Below are 20,072 nucleotides of genomic sequence, written 5' to 3' on the forward strand. Positions count from 1 at the left end.
GGTGAAAAAGGACAACCAGTGAAGATTGTCAAAGAAGTTCATGAAGAAGAGACTATGATTTCTAAAAACATAGTAAAATAACATCATGCTGTCATGATGATAGGCATGATTGAGTCAACCATGGGAGATGTTGAGTTGATCAACCTAACAAAGATACCTCAAGGAAGAAGACAAGAAATAGAAATTCACCTAGCAAAAGGCGGAAAAAATGAAGAAGAGTTGATAATGACAAGAAGTCAACAACAGGATCAAGGAGAAGAAGAAAGAAGCTCTCATCAAGAAGCTAATGTATGGGAGAAGGAGCTAGAGTTACTGGAGAAATGGCTAAAATCACCAGTACCTGATGAAGACTGCAAGATATCTTCCACATTTCTTCCTCAGTCCTTGTCACAATCGACTGGGAGAGGAATTTGTAGAGACAAAGAGATGGCTGGTAGAGGTTGCATGCCACCCCCTTTTGCTAGACGCCTTCAACGCCCAGGCATGGGGCCTGAGATATATGGTCCAGCCATGGGACCTCCTGTAGGTCATCATCCCTTAGATATGTTACCACTGCCAGAAGTGTTGGAACATAAGCTTACAACACAAAGTATGGAGATGCAAAGGCCTGCAACGGGAAATCAAAGGTTAGCTGCAACACATGGAGCTTTGAGACAAGATCTTGTTATGTCTCAACGTGAACTGGAGCGATTGCATTCACATATTGCAGCTATGCGGAATGATAAGGATCAACAAATTAGAAGTTTTTTGGACAAAATTGCAAATATGGAGGCAGATCTCTGGGCTAGTGAATCTATCAAGGTAGAGTTGCAACAAGCTCGTTCTGATGCGCAGAGTCTTCAATCAGCTAGACAAGATTTAAATGAACAAGTGCAACAGCTAAATCAAGAATTGTAGCAAGCCCACGCAGAAGTTCAACAGATTCCTGCTATGCATACAGAAGTAGAGAGCTTGAGGCAGGAGCTTCAATGTGGAAGGGCTGCATTCGAGTATGAAAAGACTGCAAGCAATAAGCAAGCAGTAAAGGAAGCAGAGGTAGAGGAAGAAGTTCATAACTGTGAACCAGGGCAAGGAAGCATTATTAGAATAGATGATGCGGAGAAAAAGCTTGAAAACTCTTTGAAGAAGTTAAATCAACACATTGAAGTGTCAATGAAAGAATAATGTCCAAAACAACAAGTTGAAATATCGTTGAAAGGAGACACACAGTCTAAATGTGTGAAACAAAGGAAGATACATCTGGATAGCAGCAACCAGCTAAAGCAGGAAGGAAGAATTAATGAAGAAGACCAGCAAGAAGATCTACTGAAAACAAAGATTGAGAACATAAGGGAACTTATGTTGAAGAAGACCAGAAGGCAAAGGCTAGCAGCATCAGAAAAGGTGATCAGTCAAGTACTAAAATATTTTCAACAGGTTAAGAGAATTTTTCCAAATGATCCTGATGCCACCAAAAAGCTTGAAGAGACCGAAACAACAGTAAAAAAAGTTAGATTTATTGAGGCCATCTCAGTGAATGATCTTGAGAATCATTCTGTTGTTGATTCCATTGATTTTCATTCAATAAAGGTAGAGCACCAACATAGAATAGAAGGAGAAAATGTAACATTGGAATTTATAAAGAAAATGATGGATGACTTCAAGAATCAGAAAAATATACACAGAAGGTATGCATTTCAAATATTATTGCAAGTAAAGGATTTGCTGGAGGCGATGCCATCGCTGGTTGACATCAATATTCCGAATGGAAAGCAATTCACTGTTTGTGGTGACATCCATGGTCAGTATTATGACCTTTTGAACATCTTTGAGATTAGTGGGCTTCCTTCGGAGGACAATCCTTATCTTTTTAATGGTGATTTTGTTGATCGAGGATCATTTTCAGTTGAAGTCATACTTGTGCTATTCGCATTCAAGTGTATGTGTCCAACTGAACTCTATCTTGCAAGAGGAAATCATGAAAGTAGGAGTATGAACAAGATTTATAGTTTTGAGGGCGAAGTCAAGTCCAAGTACAGTGGAAGCATGGTTGAGCTATTCGCTGAAGTGTTTTTCTGCTTGCCTTTGGCTCATGTCCTCCATGACAAGATTTTTGTTTTTCATGGTAGTCTTTTAGTGTTGTTGGTATAAAACTGGATGATAGCAAAGAAATTGTTTGATTCCGAGAGCCACCTAAAGAGGGTCTGATGTGTGAAATACTTTTGAGTGATCCACAGCCCCGTAAAGGGTGTGGGCCCAGAAAATGAGATGTTGGTTTGTCTTTTGGAGAAGATGTGACCAAAAGGTTTTTCCAACAAAACAATATTGAGCTGGTGGTCAGGTCTCATGAAGTTAAAGAGGAAGGTTATGAAATTGAACATGATGGCAAACTTATTATGGTTTTCTCATCTCCAAACTATTATGACCAGAGAATGAAGATGAAGTAGGAAGTAGCTGACATGTAGCCTAAACGGAGGAGCAGAGCATATGGAAAACTCCAGGACAAAGTCTGGGATCCAGGAGGAATTTTTTTTTCTTTCCTTTTTGAAAGCACATGATCAGGAGATCATGAATGTTTTCAAGTGTGAGAGTCTAATGCAGGAGCATCTAGACTTCACCAACAATGTGACGAGGTGGTCACATGTTGTGGCTAATGCAAGATTGGAGGAAGACTTAGTTGTTAAATTTGTATTAATTTCAATAAGGGTAAGTAGTTAAGAGTGGTCTAATTAGGAATAAATGGCAAGTGATCATCCCTGTGTGGAGATCAAGCCAAGTGGTCTAGTTTGTTTAGATGAAGATAAGATTGAATTATAACTGTATAACTAATTCCTTCATGTGTGGAAAGAAGTAGTTAGATATGACATATGTATAACTTCTTTTTGGGATTTTCTGGAAGGAAGAGGCAGCAGGGGGGAGACAGAGAAAAAAAATACTAGAGGCACTTGTAAGCCTACGGGCAGCGTAGAAATTCCAAGACCGTGTCTGTTTCTTGCAGTATTGATTGGGGTCCTCTGGTTTTGATAGTTTTTATTGGGTTTTCTTCTTCTAGTCTCCTCTGTTCAGAGAATGGCTTTGCGACTGAAATGCCTGCTAGAGGGTTAGGGAAACACCTGGTAATGTTATCAAGATGACTTTATTTTCTCAATGTGAGTTCGATATAGTTTTTTTCTTCCAACCTTTCATTAATTAATTGTTGCCACTTGCAAGTTTCGTTTTCTGGGTTTCGAGAACCGTATGGACTGATATGAGTTTAAAGATTGTCTCTTAAGAGTTGTGGAAAGGAGGACGGAAGACGTTAGCCATTTCGATGCTAGGAATGAGTTTTGAAATTCAAACTTTTCTTGCCCTGTAGATTGATAGTTTTGGGTTTTGTTTCTTGAGGTTTTATTTTTTCCGTAACTTCTCCTTGCAAAGTATGCAATGGATTATGGCTGACTCCCTAACGATGCACAACATTGAAAATGCACGAGAATAATTCAAACAGGACCATTTTCATTTAGGAAACACATCTCAAAGGGAGAAAATGTGCACAGAGACCTTATAAAAAAGATAGACTCTCAATCCTGAGAAAAGGGCTCAGAACCATAGAAGGATGAGGGAAGAAGTCTGGAGGAGGAACGCACAGTTGGTAGGAATTTTTTTTTTCTCAGTGTTTCTTATTTTCTCACTGAGACTAAAATCGAATTTGTGTTTGATGGAAGAAACATTATTCCACTAAATTACCAGACAAATTGGTATAAATCTTTTAAAGGATTCTAGGACATACCCTGGTTTTGATTCAAAATATTTTGAAGTTGTGGTTGTCGGTAATCCAATTGTTTACAAAGGAATTTGGTTGGAACATGCAGTGGTTATGCAGGCTATCCTGCCTCTCATGACGGAGTTTAAGATGGAAATTTGTATGAGTGTCGTGCAGCCTTAAGGTTGCACAACTTTGCTTTTCTCTTGCGCATGAAAATAATCTTTAACATTTGACTTAGAATAAAATTTTCATGCTTATCCTAAAATCATCATTCTATTTCTACCTACTGTCTCATTTCAATTCTTTTTCTAGGCTAACATTTTTTCTTCTTTCTTTGCAGGGTGCATTTAAACTAGTAGACCCAGATCACTTTTTTAATGAAAATCTACCTTATCCTATCACTTATCCCACCATTGATTCATATTAAACTGTTGAATCAATTTTATTTCTACCTAGCTATTGATTTACCGAGATTAAACTATTTAGTAAATATTTATTCACTAATCTATTAAACAGAAATTTAAATGTGTTAAATCATGATTAAACTATATGATTTGAATAGAACTATAGTCATTGTGGCATTCAAAAACAATTTGCACACAACCTTATTTGATAATGAGTAAAAAAAAAACTAACGTATCAGTAGTGGCATTTAGACTTGCAATGCTTTCTGTATTATTTTTTATTTTTTCTTTTGTGGGGTTTTATTTCCATTTTTTATTTATTTATTTTTTAACCTACCCGCTTTTCATTTTATTTTTTTATATATGCTTGGAAATCATTTGAATATTGAAATTATATACAATATGAAATTACAAATATAAAATACTCAATTGCCTTGAGATCCTATAATTTATAGGACCGTAACACCTTGTATGGGTAGGTGATAGGATGGTTTTGAGACCCACCCATGGTCTACGGACCATGGTATTGTAATGAAAAGGCTATATATAGTTAAGTCATAGCGAGTCTAAGTTTTGGTAGAGAATTATTGTAAGGGAAAGGTGCTAAGGTAGGAAAGGTTTATTTCCAGTACTTATAAGAAAGGGGAAGGCCCCTACAGCTGAGTGTGCAGGGATGAGAAGTCTGTATCTAAACATTTACATCTCAATAGAGACTATTTTGGGCCAAATCCATGCATACATGCCTTGTTTATTTACTTCTGTTTAAGTTTATGCATCTTCGCTCGGTGATCTATTTTTGTGAATTAATGCTTAATTTATGCGTGAAATGGATAGATCTGTAATATTTATGAAAAATAAGTATAAATAACCACCTTCGCAGAGCTCGGGAAGTTGTTAAATAGATCTATTGTAGTTAATTGTTCAGAAAGGGTAGATCTGTGTGATTTCATATCTAGGTCGCAAGGGCTTCAGAATATACAGTTTATTGCATGAAAGTAGTAAATTTGTATCTTTTGTGCATGTCAAGTACAATCAAGTACCTTTGTGAAGATCTGAAGGTCATTTTGATAGAGTTGTAGTAGTTTACCGTCGAAAGGGATTGATCTACATGAAATCATATCAAAGCTTTAATATCCTTAAGAAGATCATCACATAAGCCTCTGGATGTAGAAACCTAGTTCTAGCATCCCCCAATATTGTTTTAGGTGAGACTGCAACTTCCCGAGCTCTGCTAAGTTGATTATTTATATTTATTTTGCATAAATATTACAGATATATTCATTTCACGTAGAAACTAAACATTAATTCACATAAGCAGGTCTGTTGTAGTTAACTATTCGGAAAGGGTAGATCTACGAGATGACAGATCTAGGTCATAAGGGCTTCAGAATATATAGTTTATTGCGTAAAAGTTGTAAATCTGTATCTTTGTGCATATTAAGTATAATCAAGTAGCTTCCTAAAGATCTAAAGGTCATTTCAATAGAGTTGCAGTAGTTGACAGTCAGAAGGGATCGATCTGCACGAAGGAGTTCAAAGCTATAATATCCCTAGGAAGACCGTCACACAGGCCTCTGGATACAGAAACCTGGTTCTAGCATCCCCCAATACTGCTTCAGGTGAGACTGCAACCTGCGTTATGCAAGTTATTGTTGAAAGGGCCAGTAGTTAGGGTTTTGTTGGTTGGCGAGAATAAATTTGAACCTGGGTCATGCCCCCTTAAGCTAACAAGTGGTTCTGTTGTCGGGACTGGGATCAATATGAGGAATGTGTGATGTCGAATAAGTGGTTTCCTACTAAGAAAGAAATTGAGAAGTGGTTCGATTGAAAGGAACACGCATTTGCAGCTCAGGAGAAAAGAAACCCATGGTTGTCCAAAGAATAGTGGTTGAATAGATACCTCTACTTAGACGAAACTGAATTCTTTATGTTTCTTTCCTTGTGAATTGAACGAGTGGCTGTCTATATTGGTGGATAGTCAGGGTACATAGAGACTTGACGGTCCTATTGTGTGGACTTCAGAACTGGTGAGGCACTTGGAAGCTTCATAAAACAACATTGCAGAGGTTGTTGATCACTGGATTGACCATATCATAGGAGGATTTGTCACTGAGCTTGTGATTGATATAGCCCTCAATTACACTGAAGCCGAGCGCAAGATCTTCAAGGGACTTCAATGTAAGTATTTAAAATATTTGAAAACTTGGATTAAGATGTTTTTGTGTGAAAAACGGGTTATTCCTTTACCTTGATGTTTGGGACTACACGAAGTGGAAAACCCTTCATAAGGAATAGAGGATCGGGCTCTCAATATAGTCCGCTATTGGGATCCTCTTAAGGAACTATTCTGAATACACCACGAAGTGCGCTATAGTTGGTATGTTAGGGTATCTCATGGATACCTCATCCATCCACTCCACCTCCACCTCCACCTCCATCGAATACACCTACACCTTCACCTAATGCAATGAAGATGTCAATCTTCAAAGGGGTAGGAAGTGAATACCCTGAGAAATTTTGGTTTGTTTAAAATGTTGTGTGGATAGCGCAGCAGATCACTAATGATAATTTAAAGAAAGCGGAGCTGGTCACGGTGCTACAGGATAGATCGTTGACTTGGTATATCAAGTACTTTCAAGATCACCCTGTCATGACATTGGCAGATACTCAGCAAGCGTTGAACAGTGAGTTTAAGAAGCCTAAGTCTCGGGCACAATTCATTACAGAGTTTAAGGAGATAGAAAAAGTGGTAAATGAACCCTCATGGGATTTCAATCAAAGGCTTAAATGCATAATTCGACAAGCTAATATGAACATTATAGATGAACAACTGAAGGATTGGTACATTGCTTCATTGTTGCGTCACCTGATATTACCGTTATCGCAATAGAATATAGCAACACAAGCAGAAGTTGTGGAGATCGCGATGAGGTTGGAAGCATCACCAATACAAGATACGAATATTGGAGTACAATAGATTCACTCATAGCTGGAAAGTCTGCACCTGGAGTTGCAGATCTTGAAGAAGGGAAAGGAATCCTAGCCTAAGGTGTGCGCTGAAGTTTGGTGCTTGAAATGTAATGTCCATCTGCACGATAAGGACCATTTCTCGGTTTATCATAACTATCTTATTGTGAGGATTGCTTTCCCCCTGAAGCAGGAAAATACCGTTGGGCTGAGAGCACGAGCAGTGCCGTGGTGCACTATTTGTTACATCATAGGACAAAATGCAATAGACAATTTTAATCTACTACAAAAGTTTGTACAGACCCCCAGAAGTTATTTTGCAATTTCTGCAAATTTGTAGGCCATGATGAGCGCCATTTTCAAAGTTACGAACTAATGATGGATAAGACCCCTACCTACCAAATGCAGGCAGAAACTCGGCCTCAGGATCAGGGCACAGGTGCAGTGCGTGGAGGATTCCAAGGCTGTGGAAGAGAAAGAGGAGGAGGTGCTAGTAGAGATCACAGGCAAGTTATTTGCTATAACTATGGTGAAGATGGACATTTTGTGTGTGACTATTCGAACCCAACACATCCATCGTGTCAATGTTGCAGACAACTTGATCATGTAATAGAATATTGTCTGATACTTATATCCAAGATGCAAGAAAATACGAAATAGCCCCAACAACCTACGCAAAACATCTAGATGATGAGGGCAAAGCCTCGCGAAGAAGATCATAACATTAATATCGTAATGCGTAGTGGTATGGCCATTGGTGAAGATAAGGGAAAGCAACCAGAGACCGAAGGAATGGTTCACAAGACCACTAAAAAGGAAGTTGGTTTGACCTAAACCAGGATATAGAAACTTTTATGGAGGCTAAAAAGAATTTCATGGAAGCTTCTACATCTGACAGTCAAGAGAAATCATCTGGGAATAGTGAAGTGCAAGATGTGGATCCTTCATTGTTAGATACTTTCCTGAAGACCTGTATGAATTTGTTGCACAATAAGAAGGGATTATAAGGGCTATGAGAATTGATAAAAAATTGTACAGGTAAGCTTAATATTTTTTCAGAACAATGCGTTGTACGAAAATTAGGTAAGCACAAGAAGCGAATAGGATGTGAGATGAGGCTGACCATGTAGATAGGAGAGTATGAAATGGACCAAGTAATCTTGGATTTGGGTTCTGATGCAAATGTACTACCTAAACATAACTTGGAAAGGATGGGGAGACCTGTGTTGCAATGGTCTCCTATACATATACACATGGCTAATTAGCAGAAGATTATTCCTATGGGTCATTTGTATGGGGTAACAATGGACATTGAAGGAGTGACTGCATTGGTTGATTTTGAAGTAATTGAAATAGTGGATGACAACAGTCTTTACCCTACACTACTAGGAATTGATTGGGCCTTCAACATGGATGTGGTAATTAATATAAAGAAGTGAAGGATGACATTTGAGAAGAAGGCGCTCAGAGTTATTATGCTATTATACCCTTTTGAAGGAGCCCGCTACACTGAATCGGTCCGAAACTATGAAGGTGAAAATGATTTGGATCAAATCTATAAGATTATGACGCATGATGAATATTGGATTAATCCCACTACAGACAGATAGATCAAATGGGATAGATACAACTCCTGTACCTTTGACTCAGATGAAGGGCTCAAACCCTGGAAGAACTGGTTGCATGAGGTCTCTATGCTACGCTGCAATATGATGATAAAATCCCTGTGGTGCTTAACTATGGAGGTAAGAAAAGTTCTACATTATTATGGTTTGAATGATATTTAAACTCTTTTTGGATGAATTTGAAAGGGAAGTTCCCGAGGAACATCGATTCTAGGCACTTGAATTAGCACTGCACGCTACGCCTGCCCATTGGTGCGGTACACATAAGGAAATCTTCGCTGACTGGAAGGAATTCAAGCAGATGATGAAGTTGAGGTTTGGATATGCTAATACCAAGATGATTGAAAAATAGAGTGGGAAGGATGATTTGCGTGAACACTTGGCGTCGTGGACTAAAGCTTGGGGAGAAGAGCCGCAACTAGAGTGGGTGAATATCTTCTGTCACACCTTAGATACTATTCTAATGAATTGGTATTTGGAAACAGAGCTACGCCATGGGACAACTGAATGGGATATCTTGAGGGAAAGCTTCTTATTAACTTTCATATTTGAGGATGGGTTTGAGTGCATTGAGGAAGCACTCTAGGAGATTAAGGCCGCTATATTTCGAACACTTGAAGAATCGCTAGAATGGGTTCAACCAAACTGGAGTAAATAGCTACACCACACGCTAGAATGCTACAATGTAACTACTAAAGAAGAAGAAGAAGATCCAAGAAAATAACCATTCTAGAAACTGAAGGTCAGCACGAGGTTGAAGGACCTAAGGCAAAGAACCTTGATGTAATAGAGATGCTGAAAACCCGACAAGTAAATATTGGATCTGATGTAGATCCTAAGTTCACAAAGATAAGAGACTATTGGGATGAAGATATAGTCGATAAGGTGGTTGAACTGCTACGTGAATACCAGGATCTATTCCCAAAAAAGTTCTCAAACCTAAAGGGTATTATAAGAGATTTGGGCATAATGAAAATTACTTTGAAACCTGACATGAAGCACGTAAAGAAAAGACCTTATCGGCTCAATCTGAAGTATAAAGAAAAGGTGTGAAAAGAATTGGACAAGATGCTGGAGGCTAGAATCATTGAACCAATTAAAGAATCTGATTGGGTAAGCCCAATGGTTGTCGAGAAAAAGAAGCAACAAGGTAAAATCATAATATGCATAGATATGAGAAAGTTGAACGACGCATGTGTACATGATCCGTTTTCCACACTTTTTGAGATGAAGTTTTAGAGAATGTTGGCGGACAAGAGGCTTATTCATTCACTGATGGGTTCTTAGGGTACCATCATATTAAGATTGCACTAGAGGATCGCAGCAAGAAAACCTTCTCGACTAAGTGGGGTTGCTTTCAGTATACACTAATGCCATTCGGGATGAAGAATGTTCCCACAATCTTCTCCAGGGTAGTAATCACGGTGTTCAAGGAGTTTATTCACAAATTATTGGAGGTATATTTTGATCACTGGACTATGTTTGGATTGGTGAAGCGCCACGTTTCATATCTACGCCTCATGCTCGATACATGTCGTAGATACCAAATCGCGTTGAACTTGAAGAAGTGTATATTTTGCGTGCCTTTTGGAATTTTTCTAGGCCATGTAGTATGTAAGCAAGGATTGATGGTGGAACCTACAAAGATTGAAGTGATTGTGAATTTAGAATCTCTCAATAATGTTAAGTAGCTGCGCGCAACACTGGGCCACACAGGCTACTATAGGAAGTTTATGAAGTCTTATGCCCAAATAACCGCGCTAATGGAGAAAATGTTAAAGAAGGATGTGACTTTTTGTTGGGATGAGGAGTGTCAACAGAGTTGTTACACTAAAATTTGTCACCATGACTATTTATAGTTAGTATGGCTCCATCAACTGTCATACTATCCTCCTTGGCAAGTCTTATACCTCTGCTCTTCATGTCAAACTCCAAGAAAGAGAGAAAGTCTTTAAAAATCTATGTAACTCTGGGTACGTAGTTTCTCTTAGCCTTACCTGCGTGTATGCACCTCAAGTTCACATTCCATGCGTACTTGTACGCTCCGTCTGTAAAGGGGTGGGTGTGTACCCCTGTAAAGGTCAAAAGGTGCGAGTTTTACTTCAAAAAAGTTACTTGTGGCCGATTCTAGAGCATTCTAGAAGTTTGTTTCACGTGTATTGAGCGCCTCCAGATGGTTCATGTATCCCTATGAAAGAGGAACTTATCCCATCAAGAGGGGAGCTATCCCATTCAAAGAGGATCTTATCCCATTGATGGTGGACCTGATTAACTTCCTCTAAAGCACTATAAATATAGGCATTGGGCTAGAGGGAGGGGAGGTTGAAAGCTGAACATTCCTAAGGGTAGATGCTGCTGGAATTAGGACTCCCTTATAGAGCTTGAGAGGAGAGATTCCCATCCTTTCCTAGCCTTATTTGGAAGTGGGTGAGCTGATCAAAGTAAAGGAGAACTCTTGCTGGACCCTAGGAGGGACCTGCACAACACCAAGGCTCAGGTTGTAATGGTTTCTTTTGTTTCCACTTAATACAATTAAGCTCACTTTTCTCAACAGATTGTTATACATGATTTGTTTCATATACTCCTTGGTCTGTATGATGAATATGTTTTATTTTATGAGTTATTCAGGTGCTATGTAATCTTTTGTTTGTTAGTGAATGCAGGTTTCGAAGAGAAGGAGGAGCTCATCTGGATCGGCGAGGCTAGACTACTACAAAGCGTTGGACTAAAGGTATGTTATAAACACTTGATTACTTGTATTCTAAATGCATATTTAGGGAAAGGTAGTGTTTAATTGTCTTGTTTCTCACTAGAAAGCCTTAGCTTCTAGGGAGGTTGGTTTTGTCCGCAAAATTGTCTCTTTCCGCATGACAAAATGGCGACTCCGCTGGGGAATCCATGGATCTGATTGATTTCTCTTTTGATTGATACTTTGATTTGAGAAAAGTCGTTTTCTTTCTGGTTTTTGACTGATTGACTATGAATTTTGGTGGAATAGCTTAGGGTTAAGTTAGATTTTACTTTTCTTGGTTTTGGTAGAAGTACGTAGCCTCTGAGTTAAGCACAGTGCGTACTTGTACGCACTACAGCTTTGTACACAGATCGTACACGCACCTGTGCAAACAGGCTGCCTGCGTACCCTGTCAAAAGTTGAGAAAATTTTAATTTTTTCCTTTTTTGCCTCTTAGATTTTGTTTTTAATTTGTTTTTCCTGCCCAGATCCACTGGTTACCTGTCAGAAGTCTTCACCTAAGCTTGTTTCATTAGTGTCAAGGGTTTTAGTGAAATTCATAGAAGTTCTAGCCTTAGGGTTTGATTTTTGCATTGGTCCTGTAGTGACTTTGGCTTTAGAAGTTGTAAAACCTTGGATCTCCCTGGTCTTTTCAGTCTTCTTAGGAGTCGAACCTTTCATAAAATCCACCTGTGTGAGAAACCTACCTTTGTGTTGTCTCTTTGCGGAATTTCGAGAAAGCTTGTTGGTTAAAGTTGTGAATTTCATTCTTAAGAAAAAGAACAAAAGATTTTGATTTTTGTTTTTGACTGGTTTATGATTCTGCATGAACGAGTCCTTGGTTGAATTGTAACTGAGTAAAACATCCTGGAATTATACTTGGTAGGCTTTTGCCTCAATTAGATTTACTTTTAGCTGAATTTCTCTTAGATTTGCTTTTGGGTGAAATTGAGTTGATTTGATTGCCATATATTTTTTAACTTTGATTTCTGTTAAAGTAGTTTTACATGCTTTGTTAATATAGGGAAAAAATCCAAAAAATCTCTTTTGAAGAAAAGTTTGCTTTAGTAGCATTTGAGTCTTTGAAAAGAAAAGGAATTTTCGTGAAGTAATTAGTGGTCATGTGTTGTATGCTTTGGAAAAGATAAAGAGATTGTTTCTTTGATTTTCATTGCCAAGAAAGTTGTCTTTATATCAATTTTGCATTCTCCAACTCTCTTAGCTAGGGAATTCATTGAAAAAGAAAATTAGTATAAATCATCCTAAGTGCATCTTTTTAGTGGATTTGAGTCGAGTCTACACACCATCAGTTTCATCTCCGCTACCTTTTGTCCTAAAGAAAAGCCATAAAAATTAACGCTTAAAGTAAAATCAACTTAGTAACTTTTTATTTACTAGGGCTCTGAAACACCAATATAGATCAGGCTAGTGTCTTGGAGTCGGAGAGTAATTAACTCTCCAAGAGCAAAACCAAACAAGTAGCTTATCTTGTGGTAGGATAAATCCAACTGTTTCATTTGTACTCTGGGAAAGCTCCTCTTAAAGGAGAAGCACGAGACCATGTCCGAACTAGTGAGGGGATCAATCCTCCTTCATTGGGAAAGACGCCAGATACGCACGTACTACAAATGGTAAACCTCAGATTATTGTCGAGGAGCCTGGGGTCACTTATTGGTAAACCTTGGATTATTGTCAAGGAGCCGGCAAGGGGATTGAGCTTGTTACTCTGCCCTTGCGTGCTATCGGGTCGTAGACTGTTCCCCCAGGTATATTTGTTGCTGTTGGTAACCTTAGTGACCATTATCTTTAGGATTCTACCCGAGGTGACGGTGGAGGGAAGATCCCACTGTACCTGGAGTAGACGTCGGCTAGACTCACTTGGATTTTCCAGGGGGTTCACTTCACTCGAGATGGTTAAAGTGGAGGAACTTGTGCCGGTCTATTCATTAAGCAGGTTGCCGGGGTAACTGTTCCACCCGCCACTTCTATACTGAATTTGACGATGTTGGGCTTCATCACCAACTAGTGTTTTCGGTCCGGAAGGCTACTGTTTGTGTATGGTTTGATGCCCTAGATTCTTTAGGCGTGTGATTCGAATTTGTTTGGTTCTTTAGAGACTTTAGGCGGTTTGCTTTGAGATTTTACTTTGTTTGCGTGTGCAGTAGTTAAAAGTTTTTAACTGTGGCTGAATTACCGAGACAGTCCCGTAGACTTCGGGGCCAGTCTCCTGAGATTGTTACCGTGGCCGATTTGTTGAGGAAGTCCAGTAGACTTCGGGGCGAACCTCCTGAAGACATCCCGGGTCATTACGAAGGTTTGAAAGTCCTTGTAACTCCTAGTGGCAGTAAAGTAGGTTCACCTGAAGAAGGAGAGTCGTCGTTGGTAGTCCATCCAGATTACCAAGGTCTAGAAACAGGTTATAATCCCGAAGCTGTTGCAGTTTCCGAGCTTGTTGGTAGTTTTTCATCTACTAGTGATATAGGCGAAGAACCTGAAATATCTGAACCTGTTACTCCAACTTCTAGTGTTCCTGATTCACCTAGGGTAGAAAGAGTCATCACCGAAAATCTTCCTTCTGGTTTGATAGCTATTGAAGAACTTGCTCCAGAAGAAGAAATAGGCGTCCCTATCCCTGAAGATCAACCTACTATTGATCTAAGGGAGCGTGAATCCATTTTTTACAGTCCTCCTAGAAGTACTACTTGGTATCTTTCGTTAACCAATTATTTGGACAACTCAGGGTCAAGTTTTTCTCCACCTCGTACTCCTTATCCACCCGGAGGTATTTATACTCCTGTAAATATGTCTGGTTAGTCGTCCGTGTTCACTCAATCTCCTGAATCTTTCTTGTACGGCGGTCCTTCTGTTCCCTCTGGGTATCAGTCACTTTCTGGTACTTTTGCGGGAGCATCTCCTCAACCCATTGAACATGGGTTATTAATTGGAAACAATGGTAATAAACCGTTGGGTGTAGGAGACATTTACATGATGTCAGGTTCAATTCCCGGTTCTCAACCTCAAGGTGGCCAGTTACCGCCTGGGGGGCAGCCTCAATTAACGCCTGGGGGGAAACCTCAAGGTACACAAGTTGCGTCTGGGGGGCAACGCAAGGACAGTATGTACCCATAGTGCAATACATTCCTCAAGGTCAACCCCAGCCTCAATATGTACCCCAAGGTCAACCTCAGTATCAATTTATGCCTCAAGGTCAACCCCAGTATCAGTACTTACCTCAAGGGTATCTACCCCAAGGTCAGTACTCGAGTCAAGGTTATCAACCACCCCAAGGTCAATATTATGTTCAAGGTACGGGAAATGTACCTTTCAATTATCAATCCTACCCTCAATCTGGTTATGGATCTCAATACCCTCAACCTGTCATGGGTCAATACCCCAGAATGAACATAGTGTGGGATCCATCGCAAGTTCAACAAGTGTTGCAGCCAAGCGTACAGTTGTCATCTCAAACTGGACAACCTTTAGTTTCTGGTCCACCCCAGCAACCAGTCCAGTCTAATGTTCAAACTTCTGTACCTTCGGTAGTTACTCAGTTGCCCATTGCACCTAGTACTCCATCTCAAACGACTGCTGCAACTACCGCAACATCTGTTCCATCCACCACACTTACTTCTGGAGTATCGACAACTCCGGTTTCTACTGTCTCTGCCACTACTCCTCATACATATTTACCATTGTCTAGATCCACGATTCAAACTACAGTTCAGATGCCTGTAGGACAGCCTGGTTTAAGTACGGTTGTCACTAGTCAACCACAATTCACTTATCAACCGTATCAGGGACAATACCAATACGGGCCTGCTGTCCAGCAGCTAGTTTACCAGTATCAACCGTATCCTGGGTACACTTATCAACAACCTCAACAATCCCAGTACGGTCCAGTTAATCCTGGTTTTCCAGGAGGATACAATATCCCGAATGCGATTCCTATTCCAAGTTATCCTGGATATCCTCCTCCTGGGACTGTTCTTGTGACCCAGAGTTTTAGGGATCCTAATCGGCAATTACCGTTTATCGCAACTTTGGATTTACCAGACTTGACGCGCCTAACGAACGATCCGATCAATTATCTTCCGTTTTGGCCGCCAATGCCGAATAAGTTGCCCAGTGACATTCCCAAGTTCGAGGGTAAGTCTGGAGAGGATCCGTCAAATCATGTGATGACTTACCACCTCTGGTGTGCCTCAAATTCCATCTCGGATGATTCGATCCGCTTACATCTTTTCCAGCGTACGCTCATTGGTATCGCGGCCAAGTGGTACATTGAGTTACCACGGGCCTCTTTTTATAATTTTAGTCAGTTAGTTACCTCGTTCTTAACTCATTTTCAGTTGCCGGTTAGATATGATAATGGCACGAAGTTACTAACTTCATTAAAACAATCGACGTCCACCTATATTTCCGATCATATTCATGAGTGGAGACGTCGAAGGCGATTAGTGAAAGTTTTTATCCCGGACCAAATCTTAGCTGAATGGTTTGTTAAATCATTGTTACCGAAGATTACTGAAGATGTAGCTAAGGCCGAAGTAGTTACTAAGGAGCAAGTGATTGCTCAAGCGCAGTACCTTGACTTAGTTTATACTAAGTCAGGTACGTTACACGAAAAGATCCCAGATCTTCCTAAGTCGAATCAAATCGCTGCTGCTCCTTCGGGGTCTCATGCCGCTGATGGCATGATTGGTACGGTAAATACTAAAAGCAAGAAGAAGTCTTCAAAGAATTCTTCGCCCATTATAACCTTACCAGACTCCCCGAAAGGAGAATCCTCTGCTGAAGTTTCCGCTGATATTCACGCTGTAGAGTCATCTACGGCTAAATCAAAAAACGGTGGGAAGAAGAAAGGTAAGAAGAAGAATAAAGCAGACAAGACTCCAAAGGAGAAAACAGAAAAGTCAGAAACCAATGACGAAAAGCGCAAACCTCGATATCCTTGTCTTATTTGTGAAGAGGATCATTTTACAAGAGATTGCCCTCATCGGGCCGAGGTTGTGAAAATCGTCAAGGGTTCCCCAACTCCTGCTGTTTTGAAAGATCCATTTCCAAAGCAGGAGAGTAAGATGATAGGTTCTTCCTCGAGTGCCAGTGAAGAACCCATATTAATGATGTCTCATGTAAGGATTGCGACTCGATCGCAAGATTATGGTAGTAAAAGTCCTGTTGATGGCAAAGAAGCAGAATCTTCTCATTCTAATCCATCAACCTCAGCTCCCGGTTTCGATCCACTACAGATCGAGAAGCCTAACCCGGACTTAGTAATCAACCCACCCACCAAGGGTGTACCTCGAAGGTCTGCTTTCAATCCACATGTGAGAGCGGCCTAGAATTACAACATTGTTGAGGATTTAGCTGTTTCACCCTCAGCAATGTTGGCTTTGAAGTGCTGTAATCATGCCCAGCACAACGCAAATTACTTTTGTCGGCTATAGGAGCTGTTGATGTTCAGGACCCGAACGTAATAATCTTTGATCTAGAAAATAGTACGCCGCGTTTGCCTCATCAGATGGCTTTCCAGATCCCAGTGATAGTCAAAAACAGGCCTATTCATCAGACTGTAATTGATGAGGGAGCTTCCACGTGTATTATGTCGATATAGTGCTAGAGATCGCTTGGTTCTCCTTCACTAAATCAATCCCCGACAATTCTTAAGGCCTTTGATGGCCGTGGGTTTCATCCGTTTGGCATTCTACAGGATTTTCCTATAGGGGTTGAGGGAAAAACCGTTAGTCTAGATGTGGAGGTGGTTGATGCCCCTCTAGACTACAACCTTCTCTTGGGTCGAAGTTGGTCTTACGCTATGACAACGGTCGTTTCATCGGTCTTCAGAGTAATAAAGTTTCCACATAATGGCAAGATCGTAACCATAGACCAGCTGGCTTACTTTTCATCCGACCCAGCCTCTTCAGAAAGTATCCAGCATGTTGGTAAAACGACTATCCCTTATAAGGATGTTGGCGTAGGATTAGTTAAAGATGCCGGTTTACTGGGAACTTTTCCTTTTCCTCCAATCAACGCCATATCTTCATTTGCATCTAATCATATGATTACTTCAGACACCATTGTTTATGACGATCCTTGGATCGTTCCTTCTGAATCTGAGATAGACTCATTTGGTGATACAATGCCTTTGAGTCCATATGAAATTGCCTATGAAGCCGTGCAGTCTTTTACCGACTCAAGTTCAACCAAAATCGACCAAATGAATGTGGTCCGTGAGGAATCACTTTTCACCTCAACCTCGGAGTTAATAACGTTTCCCGAAGTTGTGTCATCTGACGAACAACTTTGTGAAGTCCTGTGCGTAGACGATTTACCATGGGAAGATCTCCATCATAGATCTTCGTTTTTACCTGAGGATGATCGTTTTGAAAACGATTTCTCATCAATATTTACAGCTGAATATGTCAAAGAAGCTCAGAATCCAATGAAACATCCTGATTCAGAGCTAAATTTGGGAAATATTTCTCGCACTATTCCCATTGACATTTCAGTCAAGCCCGGAATTATTGAGCACATTCATATAGGTGCCTCGTGTTTAGATGACGAAATTCAAACACACAAGGCCCTATTTCAAGAATTCCACGACGTGTTTGCCTGGTCCTATTAGGAAATGCCAGGAATTGATCCCGCAATTGTTGTCCATGAGATCAAGACTTACCCGGACGTTAAACCCGTCCGGCAACGTTTGCGTCAGATTCACCCACAAAAAGCGGCTGCAATTAAAGCAGAAGTTGCGAAGCTGTTGAAAGCAGGTTTCATTTATCTGATCCCGTTAACGGATTGGGTATCGAATATTGTTCCGGTTAACAAAAAACAGGGAACAATAAGAATATGCATCGACTATAGGGATATCAATCGTGCTTGTCCCAAAGACAACTATCCAACACCCTATATCGATCAAATAATTGATGATTGTGCCGGCAGTGAAATATTTTCCTTTATGGACGGTTTTTCCGGTTACAATCAAATCAATATTCTACCTGCCGATCAACCGAAAATGGCTTTCATTTGTCCATGGGGGACATTTTCTTATTGCAAATTACCTTTTGGGCTTAAGAATGCCGGAGCCACTTTTCAAAGGGCAATGTCTTATGCGTTTCATGACATCAAACACATTGTGCAACCGTATCTCGATGATTTGCCCGCTCATTCATTACATCGAGCTGATCACCTTGTCCATTTACGAGCAATTTTCATGAGGTGTAGGCATTATCGTATACGGTTGAACCCACACAAATGTGTCTTCTGTATAGAAGTGGGATGATTGCTGGGATTTGTAGTTTCAAAAGTCGGCATTCGCGTCGATCCCTCGAAGGTAGAAGCTATCATCAAATTGCCTCCTCCTTCGAGTCTTCGCCAACTCCAAAGTTTGCAGGGGAAAGCAAACTTTTTACGCCGATTCATTCCTAACTATGTCGAGATTACAAAGGGTTTTACCCGGTTGTTGAAACAGAACGCTCAATTCTCTTGGGATGAGATAGCTCAGAAATATTTTGATGCACTCAAGCACGCGTTGACCCATGCACCGTTGCTGCATCCTCCCAACTACAACCAGGATTACTTTCTGTACCTCGCCGCCGCTCATTCCACCATTGGAATGGTCTTAGTACAGGAAGACGAATTCGGAACGGAACATGTGATATATTACCTTAGTCGGACGTTAAATCCAACCGAGCTAAAATACTCACATGTGGAGAAATTGGCATTGGAAGCCGTTCAAGCTGTCCAACGTTTTCGTCACTACATTCTACTCCGTAAAACTACAGTCAATTCGGATTGCAACCCTATGATCTACATTTTAACTAAACAATTGCTAGGGGGAAAGTACTCCAAATGGATTGTTATCCTGCAGGAGTTCGACTTGGAATTTGAAAAATCTAAGTCTAAGAAATCTTTAGTTTTTGCTGAGTTAATGTGTGACTTCCTGCGTGCTGACACAGAAACTGTGGTAGAGGAGCCCATTGCGGACGAATCTTTGTTTCTCATCAGCAATTTAGATCTGTGGTATGGGGATATAATCGTCTATCTCTAGACCCAATCCTTTCAGCCCGAAGTTTCAAAGTCGGAACGTCGGAAAATTCGATTCCAGTCCCAACAGTACAAAATTATTGGAGATACTCTTTATCGCCGTGGGGCGGACTTGATTTTTCACCGTTGCTTAACTCACGAGGAATCTGAAAGGGTTCTGAATGACTATCACTCTGGAGCGTGTGGCGGTCATATGTCTGGGTATGCCACAGCCCAAAAGATATTGCGCGCTGGCTATTTCTGGCCGTCCTTGTTTAAAGACTGTATTATTGCGGTCCGGAAATTCCACAACTGTCAAGTGTTTGATCGCAAGATGCGCGCACCACCTGCTCCTCTCCACCCTATAATTGTCGTTGGTCCTTTTGCCAAATGGGGTATCGATTTTATTACATGTAACCCTCACTCGGACGGGGGGCATGCGTATATTATCCTTGCGGTTGACTATTTTACTAAGTGGGCCGAGGCGATGCCTACATTCGAGGCAGACGACAAGACAACTGCAATTTTCATATTCAATCACATTATTGCTAGGTTTGGTGTCCCACAAGCGATAATCACTGACCATGGGCCATTTT

General features: G+C 40.4%; 1 pseudogene; it reads left to right on the plus strand.

Annotated features, from left to right (window-relative positions):
• The first annotated feature begins 426 nt into the window (after positions 1–426).
• Positions 427–1,164, plus strand: LOC149246151 (uncharacterized; annotated as a pseudogene).
• Positions 1,165–20,072: the final 18,908 nt, after the last annotated feature.

Source organism: Pinus tabuliformis, chromosome 7, assembly GCF_031772625.1.
Source record: "Pinus tabuliformis cultivar Carrire ecotype Pingquan chromosome 7, CPIR1, whole genome shotgun sequence".
Taxonomy (NCBI): domain Eukaryota; kingdom Viridiplantae; phylum Streptophyta; class Pinopsida; order Pinales; family Pinaceae; genus Pinus; species Pinus tabuliformis.